This window comes from Amaranthus tricolor, chromosome 7, assembly GCF_026212465.1.
Source record: "Amaranthus tricolor cultivar Red isolate AtriRed21 chromosome 7, ASM2621246v1, whole genome shotgun sequence".
Lineage (NCBI taxonomy): Eukaryota > Viridiplantae > Streptophyta > Magnoliopsida > Caryophyllales > Amaranthaceae > Amaranthus > Amaranthus tricolor.
Genome location: NC_080053.1, coordinates 21,284,655 through 21,309,813, shown reverse-complemented (window position 1 = coordinate 21,309,813; position 25,159 = coordinate 21,284,655).

Here is a 25,159-nt window from a genome sequence, read left to right as displayed (position 1 = left end):
GCAAAACAACCAAGTTTGAGCTACTTTATGCTCGAAAGTGCCAAAAAAGCTTTAAAACGCATAAAATCGCAATTTAACACGTAATTTTTTGCATATGACTATGGTTTTCAATTCTAACAACTTCAACACAATAATATATACCAAATAGTGTTATGTGCCATGTTCCGTGCAAAACAAACCAAGTTTGGGCTGCTTTATGTGAGAAAGTGCCATAAAAGCTTAAAAACATATAAAATCGCAACTTAACACGTAATTTCTAGCAGATGACTGTGATTTTGAATTCTAAGCAATTCAACACATTAATTTATACCAAATAGTGTTGTGTGGCAAGTTTCGTGCAAAACAAACAAAGTTTGTGCTACTTTATGCGCGAAAGTGCCAAAAAAGGTTAATAACGCATAAAATCGCAACTTAACACGTAATTTCTAGCATATGATTATGATTTGCAATTCTAAACACTTCAACACAATAATATATACCAAATAGTGTTGTGTGGTAAGTTTCGTGCAAAACAAACCAAGTTTATTTTACTTTATGCGCCAAAGTGACAAAAAAGCTTAAAATTGCATAAAATCGCAAGTTAACACATAATTTCTAGCATATGACTATGATTTTAAATTCTAACCACTTCAACACAATAATATATACCAAATAGTATTATGTGCCAAGTTGTGTGCAAAACAAACCAAGTTTAAGCTACTTTATGCGCGAAAGTGCCAAAAAAGCAAAAAAAACGCATAGAATTGCAAATTAAAACGTAATTTCTAGCATATGACTATGATTTTCAATTCTAACCACTTCAACACAATAGTATATACCAAATAGTGTTTTGTGGCAAGTTTCGTGGCAAAACGAACCAAGTTTATGCATGCTACTTTATGCGCAAAAGTGCCAAAAACGCCTTAAAACGCATAAAATCGCAACTTAACACGTAATTTCTAGCAGATTACTATGATTTTCGATTCTAACCAATTCAACACAATAATATAAACCTAATAGTGTTGTGTGCCAACTTGCGTGCGAAACAAACCAAGTTTGAGCCGCTTTATGCGCGAAACTGCTAAAAAAGCTTTAAAACGCATAAAATCGCAACTTAACAAGTAATTTCTAGCATTTGACTAGGATTTTCAAAACAAATCACTTCAAAACAAAAATATATACCAAATAATGTTGTGTGCAAAGTTGCGTGCAAAACAAACCAAGTTTGAGCTGATTTATGCGCGAATGTGCCAAGAAAGTTTGAAAACGTATAAAATCGCAACTTAACATGTAATTTCAACCAGATGACTATGATTTCAATTCTAACCACTTCAACATAATAATATATACCTAATAGTGTTTTGTGTCAAGTTGCGTGCAAAACAAACCAAGTTTGAGCTACTTTATGCGCGAAAGTGCCAAAAAAGCTGAAAAACGCATAAAATCGCAACTTAACACGTAATTTCTGGCATAAGACTATGATTTTCAATTCTAACCACTTAAACACAATAATATATACCAAATAGTGTTATGTGACAAGTTCCGTGCAAAACAAACCATGTTTGAGCTGCTTTATGCGTGAAAGTGCCAAAAAAATTGAAAAATGCATAAAATCGCCACTTAACACATAATTTCTAGCATATGACTATGATTTTAAATTCTAACCCCTTCAACACAATAATATATACCAAATAGCGTTATGTGCCAAGTTGTGTGCAAAACAAACCAAGTTTAAGCTACTTTATGCGCGAAAGTGCAAAAAAAGCAAAAAAAAAAACGCATAGAATGGCCAATAAAAACGTAATTTCTAGCATATGACTATGATTTTCAATTCTAACCACTTCAACACAATAATATATACCAAATAGTGTTGTGTGGCAAGATTCGTGGCAAAACGAACCGAGTTTATGCTACTTTATGCGCAAAAGTGCCAAAAACACTTTAAAACGCTTAAAATCGCAACTTAACACGTAATTTCTAGCAGATTACTATGATTTTCGATTCTAACCAATTCAACACAATAATATATACCTAATAGTGTTGTATGCCAAGTTGCGTGCGAAACAAACCAAGTTTGAGCTACTTTATGCGCGAAAGTGCCAAAAAAGCTTTAAAACGCATAAAATCGCAACTTAACAAGTAATTTCTAGCATCTGATAAGGATTTTCAAAACTAATCACTTCAAAACAAAAATATATACCAAATAATGTTGAGTGCAAAGTTGCGTGCAAAACAAACCATGTTTGAGCTGATTTATGCGCTAATGTGCCAAGAAAGTTTGAAAACGTATAAAATCGCAACTTAACATGTAATTTCTAGCAGATGACTATGATTTCAATTCTAACCACTTCAACATAATAATATATATCTAATAGTGTTGTGTACCAAGTTGCGTGCAAAACAAATCAAGTTTGAGCTACTTTATGCGCGAAAGTGCCAGAAAAGCTGAAAAACGCATAAAATCGCAACTTAACACGTAATTTCTGGCATAAGACTATGATTTTCAATTCTAAACATTTCAACACAATAATATACACCAAATAGTGTTGTGTGGTAAGTTTCGTGCAAAACAAACCAAGTTTATGCTACTTTATGCACGAAAGTGCAAAAAAAGCTGAAAAATGCATAAAATTCTCACTTAACACATAATTTATAGCATATGACTATGATTTTTAATTCTAACCACTTCAACACAATTATATATACAAAATAGTGTTGCGTGCAAAACAAACAAAGTTTAAGCTACTTTATGTAAGAAAGTGCCAAAAAAGCTTAAAAACACATAAATCGCAACTTAACACGTAATTTAAACCAGATGACTGTGATTTTGAATTCTAAGCACTTCAACACAATAACATATTCCAAATAGTGTTGTGTGGCAAGTTTCGTGCAAAACAAACAAAGTTTGTGCTACTTTATGCGCGAAAGTGCCAAACGACTTTAATAACGCATAAAATCGCAACTTAACACGTGATTTCTAGCATATGATTATGATTTTCAATTCTAAACAGTTCAACACAATAATATATACCAAATAGTGTTGTGTGGTAAGTTTCGTGCAAAACAAACCAAGTTTATTTTGCTTTATGCGCGAAAGTGCCAAAAAAGCTGAAAATTGCATAAAATCGCAACATAACGCATAATTTCTAGCATATGACTGTGATTTTAAATTATAACCATTTCAACACAATAATATATACCAAATAGTGTTGTGGTCCATGTTGTGTGCAAAACAAACCAAGTTTAAGCTACTTTATGCGCGAAAGTGCCAAAAAAGCAAAAGAAACGCATAAAATCGCAACTTAAAACGTAATTTCTAGCATATGACTATGATTTTCAATTCTAACCACTTCAACACAATAACATATACCAAATAGTGTTGTTTGCCAAGTTTCGTGCAAACCAAACCAAGTTTATGCTACTTTATGCGCAAAAGTGCCAAAAAAGCTTTAAAACGCATAAAATTGCAACTTAACACGTAATTTCTAGCAGATTACTATGATTTTTCGATTCTAACCAATTCAACACAATAATATATACCTAATAGTGTTGTTTGCCAAGTTGCGTGCAAAACAAACCAAGTTTGAGCCGCTTTATGCGCGAAAGTGCCAAAAGCTTTAAAACGCATAAAATCGCAACTTAACACGTAATTTCTAGCATCTGACTAGATTTTTCAAAACTTACCACTTCAACACAATAATATATACCAAATAATGTTGTCTGCAAAGTTGCGTGCAAAACAAACCAAGTTTGAGCTTATTTATGCGCGAAAGTGCCAAGAAAGTTTGAAAACGTGTAAAATCGCAACTTAACATGTAATATCTAGCAGATGACTATTATTTTCAATTATAACCACTTCAACATAATAATATATACCTAATAGTGTTGTGTTCCAAGTTGCGTGTAAAACAAACCAAGTTTGAACTACTTTATGCGCGAAAGTGCCAAAAAAGCTTAAAAACGCTTAAAATCGCAACTTAACACGTAATTTCTAGCATATGACTATGATTTTCAGTTCTAACCACTTCAACACAATAATATATACCAAATAATGTTTTGTGCAATGTTGCGTGCAAAACAAACCAAGTTTAAGCTGATTTATGCGCGAAAGTGCCAAGAAAGTTTAAAAACGTATAAAATCGCAACTTAACTTGTAATTTCTAGCATATGACTATGATATTCAATTCTAACCACTTCAACACAATAATATATACCAAATAGTGTTGTGTGCCAATTTCCGTGCTAAACAAACCAAGTTTGAGCTGCTTTATACACGAAAGTGCCAAAAAAGCTTAAAAACGCATAAAATCGCATCTTAACACGTAATTTCTAGCATATGACTATGATTTTCAATTCTAACAATTTCCACATAATATTATATACAAAATAATGTTGTGTGCCAAGTTGCGTGAAAAACACACCACGTTTGAGTCGCTTTATGCACGTAAGTGCCAAAAAAGCTTAAATACGCATAAAATCGCAACTTAACACGTAATTTCAAGCATCTGACTAGGATTTTCATAAATAACCACTGCAAAATATTTATATATACCAAATAGTGTTGTGTGCCAAGTTGCGTGAAAAACACACAAGGTTTGCGCAACATCATGCGCGAAAGTGCCAAAAATGCTTAAAAACGTATAAAATCGCAACTTAACACGTAATTTCTAACATCTGAATGGGATTTGCAAAACTAACCACTTCAACACAATAATATATACCAAATAATGTTGTGTGCAAAGTTGCATGCAAAACAAACCAATTTTGAGTTGTTTTATGCGCGAAAGTGCCAAGAAAGTTTGAAAACGTATAAAATCACAACTTAACATGTAATATCTAGCATATGACTATGATTTTCAATTCTAACCACTTCAACACAATAATATATACCAAATAGTGTTATGTGCCAAGTTCTGTGCAAAACAAACCAAGTTTCAGCTGCTTTATGCGCGAAAGTGCCAAAAAAGCTGAAAAATGCATAAAATTGCAACTTAACACGTAATTTCAAGCGTATGACTATGATTTTCAATTCTAAACACTTCAAAACAATAATATACACCAAATAGTGTTGTGTGGTAAGTTTCGTGTGAAACAAACCAAGTTTATGTTACTTTATGCGCGAAAGTGCCAAAAAAGCTGAAAAATGCATAAAATCGCCACTTAACACATAATTTGTAGCATATGACTATGATTTTCAATTCTAACCACTTCACCACAATAATATATACAAAATAGTGTTGTGTGCCAAGTTGTGAGACAAACAAACAAAGTTTAAGCTATTTTATGCGAGAAAGTGCCAAAAAAACTTTAAAACGTATAAAATCGCAACTTAACACGTAATTTCTAGCAGATGACTGTGATTCTGAATTCTAAGCACTTCAACACAATAATACATACCAAATAGTGTTGTGTCGCAAGTTTCGTGCAAAACAAACCAAGTTTATTTTACTTTATGCGCGAAAGTGCCAAAAAAGCTGAAAATTGCATAAAATCGCAACATAACGCATAATTTCTAGCATATGACTATGATTTTAAATTATAACCACTTCAACACAATGATATATACCAAATAGTGTTGTTGTCCAAGTAGGGATGGCAATGGCAACTGGACCCGACCCGGATCCGTGGATCTGTATCCGTTTTCACGGATCTGGGTCCTAAAAATATAGACCCGTCGGATCCGGGTCGGATCCGGATCCTATTAATATTCACGGGTCCGGATCCGGATCTGAGAAAAATACCCAGACCCGGACCCGCGGATCTAGAGGACCCGTTTTTTTTTTATTTTTAAAATTATTTTTTTTATATTAAGTAAAGTAACCTTAGCCTTGTTTTGAATTTTTAGTTTGAATACCCTCCTCCCCACTCCCAGTAGCTGCGCGTCTCCCTCCATGCTCCCATTTCTCAAACTCCATCCCATCTCCCTCCCACTCTCGCAGTAGTCGCATCTCCCGTTTTGTTAAGCATGAAAATTAGCTCAAAAACACAACTCTCAAAATCATATCTTCAATTAACAAAAATCCATCTTTCCCACAACAAAAAGAACAAAGCTTTACATCAAACAAAATAAATCAACTACATTAAAACTTTAAAAAAATCAATTAATGATTGAAAATTTCAAGAAAACGCACTTACCTTGAATGAATTTACAGAGAATGCTTGAAAATTGGATCTAAACCGATTAGAGGTAAAAGAATTTGAGTATTGTCTATGTTAATTTAGGAAAAAGAATGAAACAGAGTGGTAAATATTTGGGTTTAAGATTGTAAAAAAAAGGGTTATTCTTGTTTGTATGAAAAAACAGAGGGAGATTGGATGAATTTATAGTGCTTTTCATTGGTCTATTGCCCTGCAAAAAATTAAAACAGGACCCGTTTTGGACCCGGATCCGGTACTGGATCCGCAGTATCCACAGATCCGGATCTGGGTCTTGGAAAACTGGACCCGCGGATCCGGGTCCGGATCTGGGTCCTGCTCTTGAAATCTGGGTCTTGAGCTACTTTATGCGCGAAAGTGCTAAAAAAGCTTAAAAACGCATAAAATCGCAACTTAACACGTAATTTCTTGCATATGACTATGATTTTAAATTCTAACCACTTCAACACAATAATATATAACAAATAGTGTTATGTGCACAGTTCCGTGCAAAACAAACCATGTTTGAGCTACTTTATGCGCGAAAGTGCCAAAAAAACTGAAAAATGCATAAAATTGCAACTTAACACATAATTTCAAGAATATGACTATGATTTTCAATTCTAAACACTTCAACACAATAATATACACCAAATAGTGTTGTGTGGTAAGTTTCGTGCAAAACAAACCAAGTTTATGCTACTTTATGCGCGAAAGTGCCAAAAATGCTGAAAAATGCATAAAATCGCCATTTAACACATAATTTCTAGCATATGACTATGATTTTCAATTATAACCACTTCAACACAATATTATATACAAAATAGTGTTGTGTGCCAAGTTGCATGCAAAACAAACAACGTTTAAGCTACTTTATGCGAAAAAGTGCCAAAAAAGATTAAAAACGTATAAAATCGCAACTTAACACATAATTTTTAGCAGATGACTATGATTTTGAATTCTAAGCACTTCAACACAATAATATATACCAAGTAGTGTTGTGTGGCAAGTTTCGAGCAAAACAAACAAAGTTTGTGCTACTTTATGCGCGAAAGTGCCAAAAAAGCTTAATAACGCACAAAATCGCAACTTAACACGTACTTTCTAGCATATGATTAGGATTTTGAATTCTAAACACTTCAACACAATAATATATACCAAAAAGTACTGTGTGGTAAGTTTAGTGCAAAACAAACCAAGTTTATTTTACTTTATACGCGAAAGTTCTAAAAAAGCTGAAAATTGCTTAAAATCGCAACTTGACACATAATTTCTAACATATGACTATGATTTTGAATTCTAACCACTTCAACACAATCATATATACCAAATAGTTTTGTGTGCCAGGTTGTGTGCAAAACAAACCAAGTTTAAGCTACCTTATGCGCGAAAGTGCCAAAAAAGCAAAATAACGCATAAAATCGCAACTTAAAACGTAATTTCTAGCATATGACTATGATTTTCATTTCTAACCACTTTAATACAATAATATATACCAAATAGTGTGGTGTGGCAAGTTTCGTGCAAAACGAACCAAGTTTATGCTACTTTATGCGCAAAAGTGCCAAAAAAGCTTTAAAACGCATAAAATCGCAACTTAACACGTAATCTCTTGCAGATTGCTATGATTTTCGATTCTAACCAATTCAACACAATAATATATACCTAATAACGTTGTGTGCCAAGTTGCGTGCAAAACAAACCAAGTTTGAGCCACTTTATGCGCGAATGTGCCAAAAAAGCTTTAAAACACATAAAATGATAACTTAACACGTAATTTCTAGCATCTGACTAGGATTTTCAAAACTAACCACTTCAACACAATAATATATACCAAATAATGTTGTGTGCAAAGTTGCATGCAAAACAAACCAAGTTTGAGCTGATTTATGCGCGAAAGTGCCAAGAAAGTTTAAAAACGTAAAAAATCGCAACTTAACATTTAATTTTTAGAAGATGACTATGATTTTAAATTCTAACCACTTCAACATAATAATATATACCTAATAGTGTTGTGTGCCCAGTTGCGTGTAAAACAAAACAAGTTTGAGCTACTTTATGCGCGAAAGTTCCAAAAAAGCTTAAAAACGCATAAAATCGCAACTTAACACGTAATTTCTGGCATATGACTATGATTTTCAATTCTAACCACTTAACAACAATAATATATATACCAAATAGTGTTATGTGCCAAGTTCCGTGCAAAACAAACCATGTTTGAGCTGTTTTATGTGCGAAAGTGCCAAAAAAGCTGAAAAATACATAAAATTGCAACTTAACACGTAATTTCAATCATATGACTATGATTTTAAATTCTAAACACTTCAACACAATAATATACACCAAATAGTGTTGTGTGGTAAGTTTAATGTAAAACAAACCAAGTTTATGCTACTATATGCGCGAAAGTGCCAAAAATGCTGAAAAATGCATAAAATCGCAACTTAACACGTAATTTCTAGCATATGACTATGATTTTCAGTTCTAACCACTTCAACACAATAATATATACCAAATAATGTTTTGTGCAATGTTGCGTGCAAAACAAACCAAGTTTAAGCTGATTTATGCGCGAAAGTGCCAAGAAAGTTTAAAAACGTATAAAATCGCAACTTAACTTGTAATTTCTAGCATATGACTATGATTTTCAATTCGAACCACTTCAACACAATAATATATACAAAATAGTGTTGTGTGCCAAGTTGCGTGCAAAATAAACAACGTTTAAGCTACTTTATGCGAGAAAGTGCCAAAAAAGCATAAAAACGTATAAAATCGCTACTTAACACATAAGTTTTAGCAGATGACTGTGATTTTGAATTCTAAGCACTTCAACACAATAATATATACCAAGTAGTGTTGTGTGGCAAGTATCGTGCAAAACAAACAAAGTTTGTGCTACTTTTTGCGCGAAAGTGTCAAAAGAGATTAATAACGCACAAAATCGCAACTTAACACGTAATTTCTAGCATATGAATATGATTTTCAATTCTAAACACTTCAACACAATAATATATACCAAATAGTGTTGTGTGGTAAGTTTCGTGCAAAACAAACCAAGTTTATTTTACTTTATACGCGAAAGTGCCAAAAAAGCTGAAAATTGTTTATAATCGCAACTTAACACATAATTTCTAGCATATGACTATGATTTTAAATTCTAACCACTTCAACACAATAATATATACCAAATACTGTTGTGTGGCAAGTTTCGTGCAAAACGAACCAAGTTTATGCTACTTTATGCGCAAAAGTGCCAAAAAAGCTTTAAAATGCGTAAATTCGCAACTTAACACGTAATTTCTAGCAGATTACTATGATTTTCGATTCTAACCAATTCAACACAATTATATATACTTAATAGTGTTGTGTGCGAAGTTGCGTGCAAAACAACCCAAGTTTGAGCCAGTTTATGCGCGAATGTGCCAAAAAAGCTTTAAAACGCATAAAATCGCAACTTAACACGTAATTTCTAGCATCTGATAAGGATTCTCAAAACTAACCACTTGAACACAATAATATATACCAAATAATGTTGTGTGCAAAGTTGCATGCAAAACAAACCAAGTTTGAGCTGATTTACGCGCGAAAGTGCCAAGAAAGTTTAAAAACGTATAAAATCGCAACTTAACATGTAATTTTTAGCAGATGACTATGATTTTCAATTCTAACCACTTCAACATAATAATATATACCTAATAGTGTTGTGTGCCCAGTTGCGTGTAAAACAAACCAAGTTTGAGCTACTTTATGCGCGAAAGTGCCAAAAAAGCTTAAAAATGCATAAAATCGCAACTTAACACGTAATTTCTGGCATATGACTATGATTTTCAAATCTAACCACTTAACAACAATAATATATACCAAATAGTGTTATGTGCCAAGTTCCGTGCAAAACAAACCATGTTTGAGCTGTTTTATGCGCGAAAGTGCCAAAAAATCTGAAAAATGCATAAAATTGCAACTTAACACGTAATTTCAAGCATATGACTATGATTTTCAATTCTAAACACTTCAACACAATAATATACACCAAATAGTGTTGTGTGGTAAGTTTCATGCAAAACAAACCAAGTTTATGCTACTATATGCGCGAAAGTGCCAAAAATGCTGAAAAATACATAAAATCGCCACTTAACACATAATTTCTAGCATATGACTATGATTTTCAATTCGAACCACTTCATCACAATAATATATACAAAATAGTGTTGTGTGCCAAGTGGCGTGCAAAACAAACAACGTTTAAGCTACTTTATGCGAGAAAGTGCCATAAAAGCTTAAAAAGGTATAAAATCGCAACTTAACACATAAGTTTTAGCAGATGACTGTGATTTTGAATTCTAAGCACTTCAACACAATAATATATACCAAGTAGTGTTGTGTGGCAAGTTTCGTGCAAAACAAACAAAATTTGTGCTACTTTATGCGCGAAAGTGTCAAAAAAGCTTAATAACGCACAAAATCGCAACTTAACACGTAATTTCTAGCATATGATTATGATTTTCAATTCTAAACACTTCATCACAATAATATATACTAAATAGTGTTGTGTGGTAAGTTTCGTGCAAAACAAACCAAGTTTATTTTACTTTATACGCGAAAGTGCCAAAAAAGCTGAATATTGTTTATAATCGCAACTTAACACATAATTTCTAGCATATGACTATGATTTTAAATTCTAACCACTTCAACACAATAATATATACCAAATAGTGTTGTGTGGCAAGTTTCGTGCAAAACGAACCAAGTTTATGCTACTTTATGCGCAAAAGTGCCAAAAAAGCTTTAAAATGCATAAAATCGCAACTTAACACGTAATTTCTAGCAGATTACCATGATTTTCGATTCTAACCAATTCAACACAATAATATATACTTAATAGTGTTGTGTGCGAAGTTGCGTGCAAAACAAACTAAGTTTGAGCCAGTTTATGCGCGAATGTGCCAAAAAAGCTTTAAAACGCATAAAATCGCAACTTAACACGTAATTTCTAGCATCTGACTAGGATTTTCAAAACTAACCACTTCAACACAATAATATATACCAAATAATGTTGTGTGCAAAGTTGCATGCAAAACAAACCAAGTTTGAGCTGATTTATGCGCGAAAGTGCCAAGAAAGTTTAAAAACGTATAAAATCGCAACTTAACATGTAATTTTTAGCAGATGACTATGATTTTCAAGTGTAACCACTTCAACATAATAATATATACCTAATAGTGTTGTGTGCCCACTTGTGTGCAAAACCAACCAAGTTTGAGCTACTTTATGCGCGAAAGTGCCAAAAAAGCTTAAAAACTCATAAAATCGCAACTTAACACGTAATTTATGGCATATGACTATGATTTTCAATTCTAACCACTTCAACACAATAATATATACCAAATAGTGTTATGTGCCAAGTTCCGTGCAAAACAAACCATGTTTGAGCTGTTTTATGCGCGAAAGTGCCAAAAAAGCTGAAAAATGCATAAACTTGCAACTTAACACGTAATTTCAAGCATATGACTATGATTTTCAATTCTAAACACTTCAACACAATAATACACACCAAATAGTGTTGTGTGGTAAGTTTCATGCAAAACAAACCAAGTTTATGCTACTATATGCGCGAAAGTGCCAAAAATGCTGAAAAATGCATAAAATCGCCACTTAACACATAATTTCTAGCATATGACTATGATTTTCAATTCGAACCACTTCAACACAATAATATATACAAAATATTGTTGTGTGCCAAGTTGCGTGCAAAACAAACAACGTTTAAGCTACTTTATGCGAGAAAGTGCCAAAAAAGCTTAAAAACGTATAAAATCGCAACTTAACACATAAGTTTTAGCAGATGACTGTGATTTTGAATTCTAAGCACTTCAACACAATAATATATACCAAATAGTGTTGTGTGGCAAGGTTTCGTGCAAAACAAACAAAGTTTGTGCTACTTTATGCGCGAAAGTGTCAAAAAAGCTTAATAACGCACAAAATCTCAACTTTACACGTAATTTCTATCATATGATTATGATTTTCAATTCTAAACACTTCAACACAATAATATATACCAAATAGTGTTGTGTGGTAAGTTTCGTGCAAAACAAACCCAAGTTTATTTTACTTTATACGCGAAAGTGCCAAAAAAGCTGAAAATTGTTTATAATCGCAACTTAACACATAATTTCTAGCATATGACTATGATTTTAAATTCTAACCCCTTCAACACAATAATATATACCAAATAGTGTTGTGTGCCAAGTTGTGTGCAAAACAAACCAAGTTTAAGCTACTTTATGCGCGAAAGTGCCAAAAAAGCAAAAAAACGCATAAAATCGCAACTTAAAACGTAATTTCTAGCATATGACTACGATTTTCATTTCTAACCACTTCAACATAATAATATATACCAAATAGTGTTGTGTGGAAAGTTTCGTGCAAAACGAACTAAGTTTACGCTACTTTATGCGCAAAAGTGCCAAAAAAGCTTAAAAATGCATAACATCGCAACTTAACACGTAATTTCTAGCAGATTACTATGATTTTCGATTCTAACCAATTCAACACAATAATATATACTTAATAGTGTTGTGTGCGAAGTTGCGTGCAAAACAAACCAAGTTTGAGCCACTTTATGCGCGAATGTGCCAAAAAAGCTTTAAAACGCATAAAATCGCAACTTAACACGTAATTTCTAGCATCTAACTAGGATTTTCAAAACTAACCACTTCAACACAATAATATATACCAAATAATGTTGTGTGCAAAGTTGCATGCAAAACAAACCAAGTTTGAGCTGATTTATGCGCGAAAGTGCCAAGAAAGTTTAAAAACGTATAAAATCGCAACATAACATGTAATTTTTAGCAGCAGACTATGATTTTCAAGTCTAACCACTTCAACATAATAATATATACCTAATAGTGTTGTGTGCCCACTTGTGTGCAAAACCAACCAAGTTTGAGCTACTTTATGCGCGAAAGTGCCAAAAAAGCTTAAAAACGCATAAAATCGCAACTTAACACGTAATTTATGGCATATGACTATGATTTTCAATTCTAACCACTTCAACACAATAATATATACCAAATAGTGTTATGTGCCAAGTTCCGTGCAAAACAAACCATGTTTGAGCTATTTTATGCGCGAAAGTGCCAAAAAAGCTGAAAAATGCATAAAATTGCAACTTAACACGTAATTTCAAGCATATGACTATGATTTTCAAATCTAAACACTTCAACAGAATAATATACACCAAATAGTGTTGTGTGGTAAGTTTCATGCAAAACAAACCAAGTTTATGCTACTATATGCGCGAAAGTGCCAAAAATGCTGAAAAATGCATAAAATCGCCACTTAACACATAATTTCTAGCATATGACTATGATTTTCAATTCGAACCACTTCAACACAATAATATATACAAAATAGTGTTGTGTGCCAAGTTGCGTGCAAAACAAACAACGTTTAAGCTACTTTATGCGAGAAAGTGCCAAAAAAGCTTAAAAACGTATAAAATCGCAACTTAACACATAAGTTTTAGCAGATGACTGTGATTTTGAATTCTAAGCACTTCAACACAATAATATATACCAAGTAGTGTTGTGTGGCAAGTTTCGTGCAAAACAAACAAAGTTTGTGCTACTTTTTGCGCGAAAGTGTCAAAAAAGCTTAATAACGCACAAAATCGCAACTTAACACGTAATTTCTATCATATGATTATGATTTTCAATTCTAAACACTTCAACACAATAATATATACCAAATAGTGTTGTGTGGTAAGTTTCGTGCAAAACAAACCAAGTTTATTTTACTTTATACGCGAAAGTGCCAAAAAAGCTGAAAATTGTTTATAATCGCAACTTAACACATAATTTCTAGCATATGACTATGATTTTAAATTCTAACCCCTTCAACACAATAATATATACCAAATAGTGTTGTGTGCCAAGTTGTGTGCAAAACAAACCAAGTTTAAGCTACTTTATGCGCGAAATTGCCAAAAAAGCAAAAAAACGCATAAAATCGCAACTTAAAACGTAATTTCTAGCATATGACTACGATTTTCATTTCTAACCACTTCAACACAATAATATATACCAAATAGTGTTGTGTGGAAAGTTTCGTGCAAAACGAACCAAGTTTATGCTACTTTATGCGCAAAAGTGCCAAAAAAGCTTAAAAATGCATAACATCGCAACTTAACACGTAATTTCTAGCAGATTACTATGATTTTCGATTCTAACCAATTCAACACAATAATATATACTTAATAGTGTTGTGTGCGAAGTTGCGTGCAAAACAAACCAAGTTTGAGCCACTTTATGCGCGAATGTGCCAAAAAAGCTTTAAAACGCATAAAAACGCAACTTAATACGTAATTTCTAGCATCTAACTAGGATTTTCAAAACTAACCACTTCAACACAATAATATATACCAAATAATGTTGTGTGCAAAGTTTCATGCAAAACAAACCAAGTTTGAGCTGATTTATGCGCGAAAGTGCCAAGAAAGTTTAAAAACGTATAAAATCGCAACATAACATGTAATTTTTAGCAGATGACTATGATTTTCAAGTCTAACCACTTCAACATAATAATATATACCTAATAGTGTTGTGTGCCCACTTGTGTGCAAAACCAACCAAGTTTGAGCTACTTTATGCGCGAAAGTGCCAAAAAAGCTTAAAAACGCATAAAATCGCAACTTAACACGTAATTTATGGCATATGACTATGATTTTCAATTCTAACCACTTCAACACAATAATATATACCAAATAGTGTTATGTGCCAAGTTCCGTGCAAAACAAACCATGTTTGAGCTGTTTATGCGCGAAAGTGCCAAAAAAGCTGAAAAATGCATAAAATTGCAACTTAACACGTAATTTCAAGCATATGACTATGATTTTCAAATCTAAACACTTCAACAGAATAATATACACCAAATAGTGTTGTGTGGTAAGTTTCATGCAAAACAAACCAAGTTTATGCTACTATATGCGCGAAAGTGCCAAAAATGCTGAAAAATGCATAAAATCGCCACTTAACACATAATTTCTAGCATATGACTATGATTTTCAATTCGAACCACTTCAACACAATAATATATACAAAATAGTGTTGTGTGCCAAGTTGCGTGCAAAACAAACAACGTTTAAGCTACTTTATGCGAGAAAGTGCCAAAAAAGCTTAAAAACGTATAAAATCGCAACTTAACACATAAGTTTTAGCAGATGACTGTGATTTTGAATTCTAAGCACTTCAACACAATAATATATACCAAGTAGTGTTGTGTGGCAAGTTTCGTGCAAAACAAACAAAGTTTGTGCTACTTTTTGCGCGAAAGTGTCAAAAAAGCTTAATAACGCACAAAATCGCAACTCAACACGTAATTTCTATCATATGATTATGATTTTCAATTCTAAACACTTCAACACAATAATATATACCAAATAGTGTTTTGTGGTATGTTTCGTGCAAAACAAACCAAGTTTATTTTACTTTATACGCGAAAGTGCCAAAAAAGCTGAAAATTGTTTATAATCGCAACTTAACACATAATTTCTAGCATATGACTATGATTTTAAATTCTAACCCCTTCAACACAATAATATATACCAAATAGTGTTGTGTGCCAAGTTGTGTGCAAAACAAACCAAGTTTAAGCTACTTTATGCGCGAAATTGCCAAAAAAGCAAAAAAACGCATAAAATCGCAACTTAAAACGTAATTTCTAGCATATGACTACGATTTTCATTTCTAACCACTTCAACACAATAATATATACCAAATAGTGTTGTGTGGAAAGTTTCGTGCAAAACGAACCAAGTTTATGCTACTTTATGCGCAAAAGTGCCAAAAAAGCTTAAAAATGCATAACATCGCAACTTAACACGTAATTTCTAGCAGATTACTATGATTTTCGATTCTAACCAATTCAACACAATAATATATACTTAATAGTGTTGTGTGCGAAGTTGCGTGCAAAACAAACCAAGTTTGAGCCACTTTATGCGCGAATGTGCCAAAAAAGCTTTAAAACGCATAAAAACGCAACTTAACACGTAATTTCTAGCATCTAACTAGGATTTTCAAAACTAACCACTTCAACACAATAATATATACCAAATAATGCTGTGTGCAAAGTTGCATGCAAAACAAACCAAGTTTGAGCTGATTTATGCGCGAAAGTGCCAAGAAAGTTTAAAAACGTATAAAATCGCAACATAACATGTAATTTTTAGCAGATGACTATGATTTTCAAGTCTAACCACTTCAACATAATAATATATACCTAATAGTGTTGTGTGCCCACTTGTGTGCAAAACCAACCAAGTTTGAGCTACTTTATGCGCGAAAGTGCCAAAAAAGCTTAAAAACGCATAAAATCGCAACTTAACACGTAATTTATGGCATATGACTATGATTTTCAATTCTAACCACTTCAACACAATAATATATACCAAATAGTGTTATGTGCCAAGTTCCGTGCAAAACAAACCATGTTTGAGCTGTTTTATGCGCGAAAGTGCCAAAAAAGCTGAAAAATGCATAAAATTGCAACTTAGCACGTAATTTCAAGCATATGACTATGATTTTCAATTCTAAACACTTCAACACAATAATATACACCAAATAGTGTTGTGTGGTAAGTTTCATGCAAAACAAACCAAGTTTATGCTACTATATGCGCGAAAGTGCCAAAAATGCTGAAAAATGCATAAAATCGCCACTTAACACATAATTTCTAGCATATGACTATGATTTTCAATTCGAACCACTTCAACACAATAATATATACAAAATAGTGTTGTGTGCCAAGTTGCGTGCAAAACAAACAACGTTTAAGCTACTTTATGCGAGAAAGTGCCAAAAAAGCTTAAAAACGTATAAAATCGCAACTTAACACATAAGTTTTAGCAGATGACTGTGATTTTGAATTCTAAGCACTTCAACACAATAATATATACCAAGTAGTGTTGTGTGGCAAGTTTCGTGCAAAACAAACAAAGTTTGTGCTACTTTTTGCGCGAAAGTGTCAAAAAAGCTTAATAACGCACAAAATCGCAACTTAACACGTAATTTCTATCATATGATTATGATTTTCAATTCTAAACACTTCAACACAATAATATATACCAAATAGTGTTGTCTGGTAAGTATCGTGCAAAACAAACCAAGTTTATGCTACTTTATGCGCAAAAGTGCCAAAAAAGCAAAAAAAACGCATAAAATCGCAACTTAAAACGTAATTTCTAGCATATGACTACGATTTTCATTTCTAACCCCTTCAACACAATAATATATACCAAATAGTGTTGTGTGACAAGTTGTGTGCAAAACAAACCAAGTTTAAGCTACTTTATGCGCGAAATTGCCAAAAAAGCAAAAAAACGCATAAAATCGCAACTTAAAACGTAATTTCTAGCATATGACTACGATTTTCATTTCTAACCACTTCAACACAATAATATATACCAAATAGTGTTGTGTGGAAAGTTTCGTGCAAAACGAACCAAGTTTATGCTACTTTATGCGCAAAAGTGCCAAAAAAGCTTAAAAATGCATAACATCGCAACTTAACACGTAATTTCTAGCAGATTACCATCATTTTCGATTCTAACCAATTCAACACAATAATATATACCAAATAGTGTTGTGTGGTAAGTTTCGTGCAAAACAAACCAAGTTTATTTTACTTTATACGCGAAAGTGCCAAAAAAGCTGAAAATTGTTTATAATCGCAACTTAACACATAATTTCTAGCATATGACTATGATTTTAAATTCTAACCACTTCAACACAATAATATATACCAAATAGTGTTGTGTGCCAAGTTGTGTGCAAAACAAACCAAGTTTAAGCTACTTTATGCGCGAAATTGCCAAAAAAGCAAAAAAAACGCATAAAATCGCAACTTAAAACGTAATTTCTAGCATATGACTACGATTTTCATTTCTAACCACTTCAACACAATAATATATACCAAATAGTGTTGTGTGGTAAGTATCGTGCAAAACAAACCAAGTTTATGCTACTTTATGCGCAAAAGTGCCAAAAAAGCAAAAAAACGCATAAAATCGCAACTTAAAACGTAATTTCTAGCATATGACTACGATTTTCATTTCTAACCCCTTCAACACAATAATATATACCAAATAGTGTTGTGTGACAAGTTGTGTGCAAAACAAACCAAGTTTAAGCTACTTTATGCGCGAAATTGCCAAAAAAGCAAAAAAACGCATAAAATCGCAACTTAAAACGTAATTTCTAGCATATGACTACGATTTTCATTTCTAACCACTTCAACACAATAATATATACCAAATAGTGTTGTGTGGAAAGTTTCGTGCAAAACGAACCAAGTTTATGCTACTTTATGCGCAAAAGTGCCAAAAAAGCTTAAAAATGCATAACATCGCAACTTAACACGTAATTTCTAGCAGATTACCATCATTTTCGATTCTAACCAATTCAACACAATAATATATACCAAATAGTGTTGTGTGGTAAGTTTCGTGCAAAACAAACCAAGTTTATTTTACTTTATACGCGAAAGTGCCAAAAAAGCTGAAAATTGTTTATAATCGCAACTTAACACATAATTTCTAGCATATGACTATGATTTTAAATTCTAACCACTTCAACACAATAATATATACCAAATAGTGTTGTGTGCCAAGTTGTGTGCAAAACAAACCAAGTTTAAGCTACTTTATGCGCGAAATTGCCAAAAAAGCAAAAAAACGCATAAAATCGCAACTTAAAACGTAATTTCTAGCATATGACTACGATTTTCATTTCTAACCACTTCAACACAATAATATATACCAAATAGTGTTGTGTGGAAAGTTTCGTGCAAAACGAACTAAGTTTATGCTACTTTATGCGCAAAAGTGCCAAAAAAGCTTAAAAATGCATAACATCGCAACTTAACACGTAATTTCTAGCAGATTACTATAATTTTCGATTCTAACCAATTGAACACAATAATATATACTTAATAGTGTTGTGTGCGAAGTTGCGTGCAAAACAAACCAAGTTTGAGCCACTTTATGCGCGAATGTGCCAAAAAAGCTTTAAAACGCATAAAAACGCAACTTAACACGTAATTTCTAGCATCTAACTAGGATTTTCAAAACTAACCACTTCAACACAATAATATATACCAAATAATGTTGTGTGCAAAGTTGCATGCAAAACAAACCAAGTTTGAGCTGATTTATGCGCGAAAGTGCCAAGAAAGTTTAAAAACGTATAAAATCGCAACATAACATGTAATTTTTAGCAGATGACTATGATTTTCAAGTCTAACCACTTCAACATAATAATATATACCTAATAGTGTTGTGTGCCCACTTGTGTGCAAAACCAACCAAGTTTGAGCTACTTTATGCGCGAAAGTGCCAAAAAAGCTTAAAAACGCATAAAATCGCAACTTAACACGTAATTTATGGCATATGACTATGATTTTCAATTCTAACCACTTCAACACAATAATATATACCAAATAGTGTTATGTGCCAAGTTCCGTGCAAAACAAACCATGTTTGAGCTGTTTTATGCGCGAAAGTGCCAAAAAAGCTGAAAAATGCATAAAATTGCAACTTAGCACGTAATTTCAAGCATATGACTATGATTTTCAATTCTAAACACTTCAACACAATAATATACACCAAATATTGTTGTGTGGTAAGTTTCATGCAAAACAAACCAAGTTTATGCTACTATATGCGCGAAAGTGCCAAAAATGCTGAAAAATGCATAAAATCGCCACTTAACACATAATTTCTAGCATATGACTATGATTTTCAATTCGAACCACTTCAACACAATAATATATACAAAATAGTGTTGTGTGCCAAGTTGCGTGCAAAACAAACAACGTTTAAGCTACTTTATGCGAGAAAGTGCCAAAAAAGCTTAAAAACGTATAAAATCGCAACTTAACACATAAGTTTTAGCAGATGACTGTGATTTTGAATTCTAAGCACTTCAACACAATAATATATACCAAGTAGTGTTGTGTGGCAAGTTTCGTGCAAAACAAACAAAGTTTGTGCTACTTTTTGCGCGAAAGTGTCAAAAAAGCTTAATAACGCACAAAATCGCAACTTAACACGTAATTTCTATCATATGATTATGATTTTCAATTCTAAACACTTCAACACAATAATATATACCAAATAGTGTTGTCTGGTAAGTATCGTGCAAAACAAACCAAGTTTATGCTACTTTATGCGCAAAAGTGCCAAAAAAGCAAAAAAAACGCATAAAATCGCAACTTAAAACGTAATTTCTAGCATATGACTACGATTTTCATTTCTAACCCCTTCAACACAATAATATATACCAAATAGTGTTGTGTGACAAGTTGTGTGCAAAACAAACCAAGTTTAAGCTACTTTATGCGCGAAATTGCCAAAAAAGCAAAAAAACGCATAAAATCGCAACTTAAAACGTAATTTCTAGCATATGACTACGATTTTCATTTCTAACCACTTCAACACAATAATATATACCAAATAGTGTTGTGTGGAAAGTTTCGTGCAAAACGAACCAAGTTTATGCTACTTTATGCGCAAAAGTGCCAAAAAAGCTTAAAAATGCATAACATCGCAACTTAACACGTAATTTCTAGCAGATTACCATCATTTTCGATTCTAACCAATTCAACACAATAATATATACCAAATAGTGTTGTGTGGTAAGTTTCGTGCAAAACAAACCAAGTTTATTTTACTTTATACGCGAAAGTGCCAAAAAAGCTGAAAATTGTTTATAATCGCAACTTAACACATAATTTCTAGCATATGACTATGATTTTAAATTCTAACCACTTCAACACAATAATATATACCAAATAGTGTTGTGTGCCAAGTTGTGTGCAAAACAAACCAAGTTTAAGCTACTTTATGCGCGAAATTGCCAAAAAAGCAAAAAAACGCATAAAATCGCAACTTAAAACGTAATTTCTAGCATATGACTACGATTTTCATTTCTAACCACTTCAACACAATAATATATACCAAATAGTGTTGTGTGGTAAGTATCGTGCAAAACAAACCAAGTTTATGCTACTTTATGCGCAAAAGTGCCAAAAAAGCAAAAAAAACGCATAAAATCGCAACTTAAAACGTAATTTCTAGCATATGACTACGATTTTCATTTCTAACCCCTTCAACACAATAATATATACCAAATAGTGTTGTGTGACAAGTTGTGTGCAAAACAAACCAAGTTTAAGCTACTTTATGCGCGAAATTGCCAAAAAAGCAAAAAAACGCATAAAATCGCAACTTAAAACGTAATTTCTAGCATATGACTACGATTTTCATTTCTAACCACTTCAACACAATAATATATACCAAATAGTGTTGTGTGGAAAGTTTCGTGCAAAACGAACCAAGTTTATGCTACTTTATGCGCAAAAGTGCCAAAAAAGCTTAAAAATGCATAACATCGCAACTTAACACGTAATTTCTAGCAGATTACCATCATTTTCGATTCTAACCAATTCAACACAATAATATATACCAAATAGTGTTGTGTGGTAAGTTTCGTGCAAAACAAACCAAGTTTATTTTACTTTATACGCGAAAGTGCCAAAAAAGCTGAAAATTGTTTATAATCGCAACTTAACACATAATTTCTAGCATATGACTATGATTTTAAATTCTAACCACTTCAACACAATAATATATACCAAATAGTGTTGTGTGCCAAGTTGTGTGCAAAACAAACCAAGTTTAAGCTACTTTATGCGCGAAATTGCCAAAAAAGCAAAAAAACGCATAAAATCGCAACTTAAAACGTAATTTCTAGCATATGACTACGATTTTCATTTCTAACCACTTCAACACAATAATATATACCAAATAGTGTTGTGTGGAAAGTTTCGTGCAAAACGAACTAAGTTTATGCTACTTTATGCGCAAAAGTGCCAAAAAAGCTTAAAAATGCATAACATCGCAACTTAACACGTAATTTCTAGCAGATTACTATAATTTTCGATTCTAACCAATTGAACACAATAATATATACTTAATAGTGTTGTGTGCGAAGTTGCGTGCAAAACAAACCAAGTTTGAGCCACTTTATGCGCGAATGTGCCAAAAAAGCTTTAAAACGCATAAAAACGCAACTTAACACGTAATTTCTAGCATCTAACTAGGATTTTCAAAACTAACCACTTCAACACAATAATATATACCAAATAATGTTGTGTGCAAAGTTGCATGCAAAACAAACCAAGTTTGAGCTGATTTATGCGCGAAAGTGCCAAGAAAGTTTAAAAACGTATAAAATCGCAACATAACATGTAATTTTTAGCAGATGACTATGATTTTCAAGTCTAACCACTTAAACATAATAATATATACCTAATAGTGTTGTGTGCCCACTTGTGTGCAAAACCAACCAAGTTTGAGCTACTTTATGCGCGAAAGTGCCAAAAAAGCTTAAAAACGCATAAAATCGCAACTTAACACGTAATTTATGGCATATGACTATGATTTTCAATTCTAACCACTTCAACACAATAATATATACCAAATAGTGTTATGTGCCAAGTTCCGTGCAAAACAAACCATGTTTGAGCTGTTTTATGCGCGAAAGTGCCAAAAAAGCTGAAAAATGCATAAAATTGCAACTTAACACGTAATTTCAAGCATATGACTATGATTTTCAATTCTAAACACTTCAACACAATAATATACACCAAATATTGTTGTGTGGTAAGTTTCATGCAAAACAAACCAAGTTTATGCTACTATATGCGCGAAAGTGCCAAAAATGCTGAAAAATGCATAAAATCGCCACTTAACACATAATTTCTAGCATATGACTATGATTTTCAATTCGAACCACTTCAACACAATAATATATACAAAATAGTGTTGTGTGCCAAGTTGCGTGCAAAACAAACAACGTTTAAGCTACTTTATGCGAGAAAGTGCCAAAAAAGCTTAAAAACGTATAAAATCGCAACTTAACACATAAGTTTTAGCAGATGACTGTGATTTTGAATTCTAAGCACTTCAACACAATAATATATACCAAGTAGTGTTGTTAGGCAAGTTTCGTGCAAAACAAACAAAGTTTGTGCTACTTTTTGCGCGAAAGTGTCAAAAAAGCTTAATAACGCACAAAATCGCAACTCAACACGTAATTTCTATCATATGATTATGATTTTCAATTCTAAACACTTCAACACAATAATATATACCAAATAGTGTTTTGTGGTATGTTTCGTGCAAAACAAACCAAGTTTATTTTACTTTATACGCGAAAGTGCCAAAAAAGCTGAAAATTGTTTATAATCGCAACTTAACACATAATTTCTAGCATATGACTATGATTTTAAATTCTAACCCCTTCAACACAATAATATATACCAAATAGTGTTGTGTGCCAAGTTGTGTGCAAAACAAACCAAGTTTAAGCTACTTTATGCGCGAAATTGCCAAAAAAGCAAAAAAACGCATAAAATCGCAACTTAAAACGTAATTTCTAGCATATGACTACGATTTTCATTTCTAACCACTTCAACACAATAATATATACCAAATAGTGTTGTGTGGAAAGTTTCGTGCAAAACGAACCAAGTTTATGCTACTTTATGCGCAAAAGTGCCAAAAAAGCTTAAAAATGCATAACATCGCAACTTAACACGTAATTTCTAGCAGATTACTATGATTTTCGATTCTAACCAATTCAACACAATAATATATACTTAATAGTGTTGTGTGCGAAGTTGCGTGCAAAACAAACCAAGTTTGAGCCACTTTATGCGCGAATGTGCCAAAAAAGCTTTAAAACGCATAAAAACGCAACTTAACACGTAATTTCTAGCATCTAACTAGGATTTTCAAAACTAACCACTTCAACACAATAATATATACCAAATAATGCTGTGTGCAAAGTTGCATGCAAAACAAACCAAGTTTGAGCTGATTTATGCGCGAAAGTGCCAAGAAAGTTTAAAAACGTATAAAATCGCAACATAACATGTAATTTTTAGCAGATGACTATGATTTTCAAGTCTAACCACTTCAACATAATAATATATACCTAATAGTGTTGTGTGCCCACTTGTGTGCAAAACCAACCAAGTTTGAGCTACTTTATGCGCGAAAGTGCCAAAAAAGCTTAAAAACGCATAAAATCGCAACTTAACACGTAATTTATGGCATATGACTATGATTTTCAATTCTAACCACTTCAACACAATAATATATACCAAATAGTGTTATGTGCCAAGTTCCGTGCAAAACAAACCATGTTTGAGCTGTTTATGCGCGAAAGTGCCAAAAAAGCTGAAAAATGCATAAAATTGCAACTTAACACGTAATTTCAAGCATATGACTATGATTTTCAAATCTAAACACTTCAACAGAATAATATACACCAAATAGTGTTGTGTGGTAAGTTTCATGCAAAACAAACCAAGTTTATGCTACTATATGCGCGAAAGTGCCAAAAATGCTGAAAAATGCATAAAATCGCCACTTAACACATAATTTCTAGCATATGACTATGATTTTCAATTCGAACCACTTCAACACAATAATATATACAAAATAGTGTTGTGTGCCAAGTTGCGTGCAAAACAAACAACGTTTAAGCTACTTTATGCGAGAAAGTGCCAAAAAAGCTTAAAAACGTATAAAATCGCAACTTAACACATAAGTTTTAGCAGATGACTGTGATTTTGAATTCTAAGCACTTCAACACAATAATATATACCAAGTAGTGTTGTGTGGCAAGTTTCGTGCAAAACAAACAAAGTTTGTGCTACTTTTTGCGCGAAAGTGTCAAAAAAGCTTAATAACGCACAAAATCGCAACTTAACACGTAATTTCTATCATATGATTATGATTTTCAATTCTAAACACTTCAACACAATAATATATACCAAATAGTGTTTTGTGGTAAGTTTCGTGCAAAACAAACCAAGTTTATTTTACTTTATACGCGAAAGTGCCAAAAAAGCTGAAAATTGTTTATAATCGCAACTTAACACATAATTTCTAGCATATGACTATGATTTT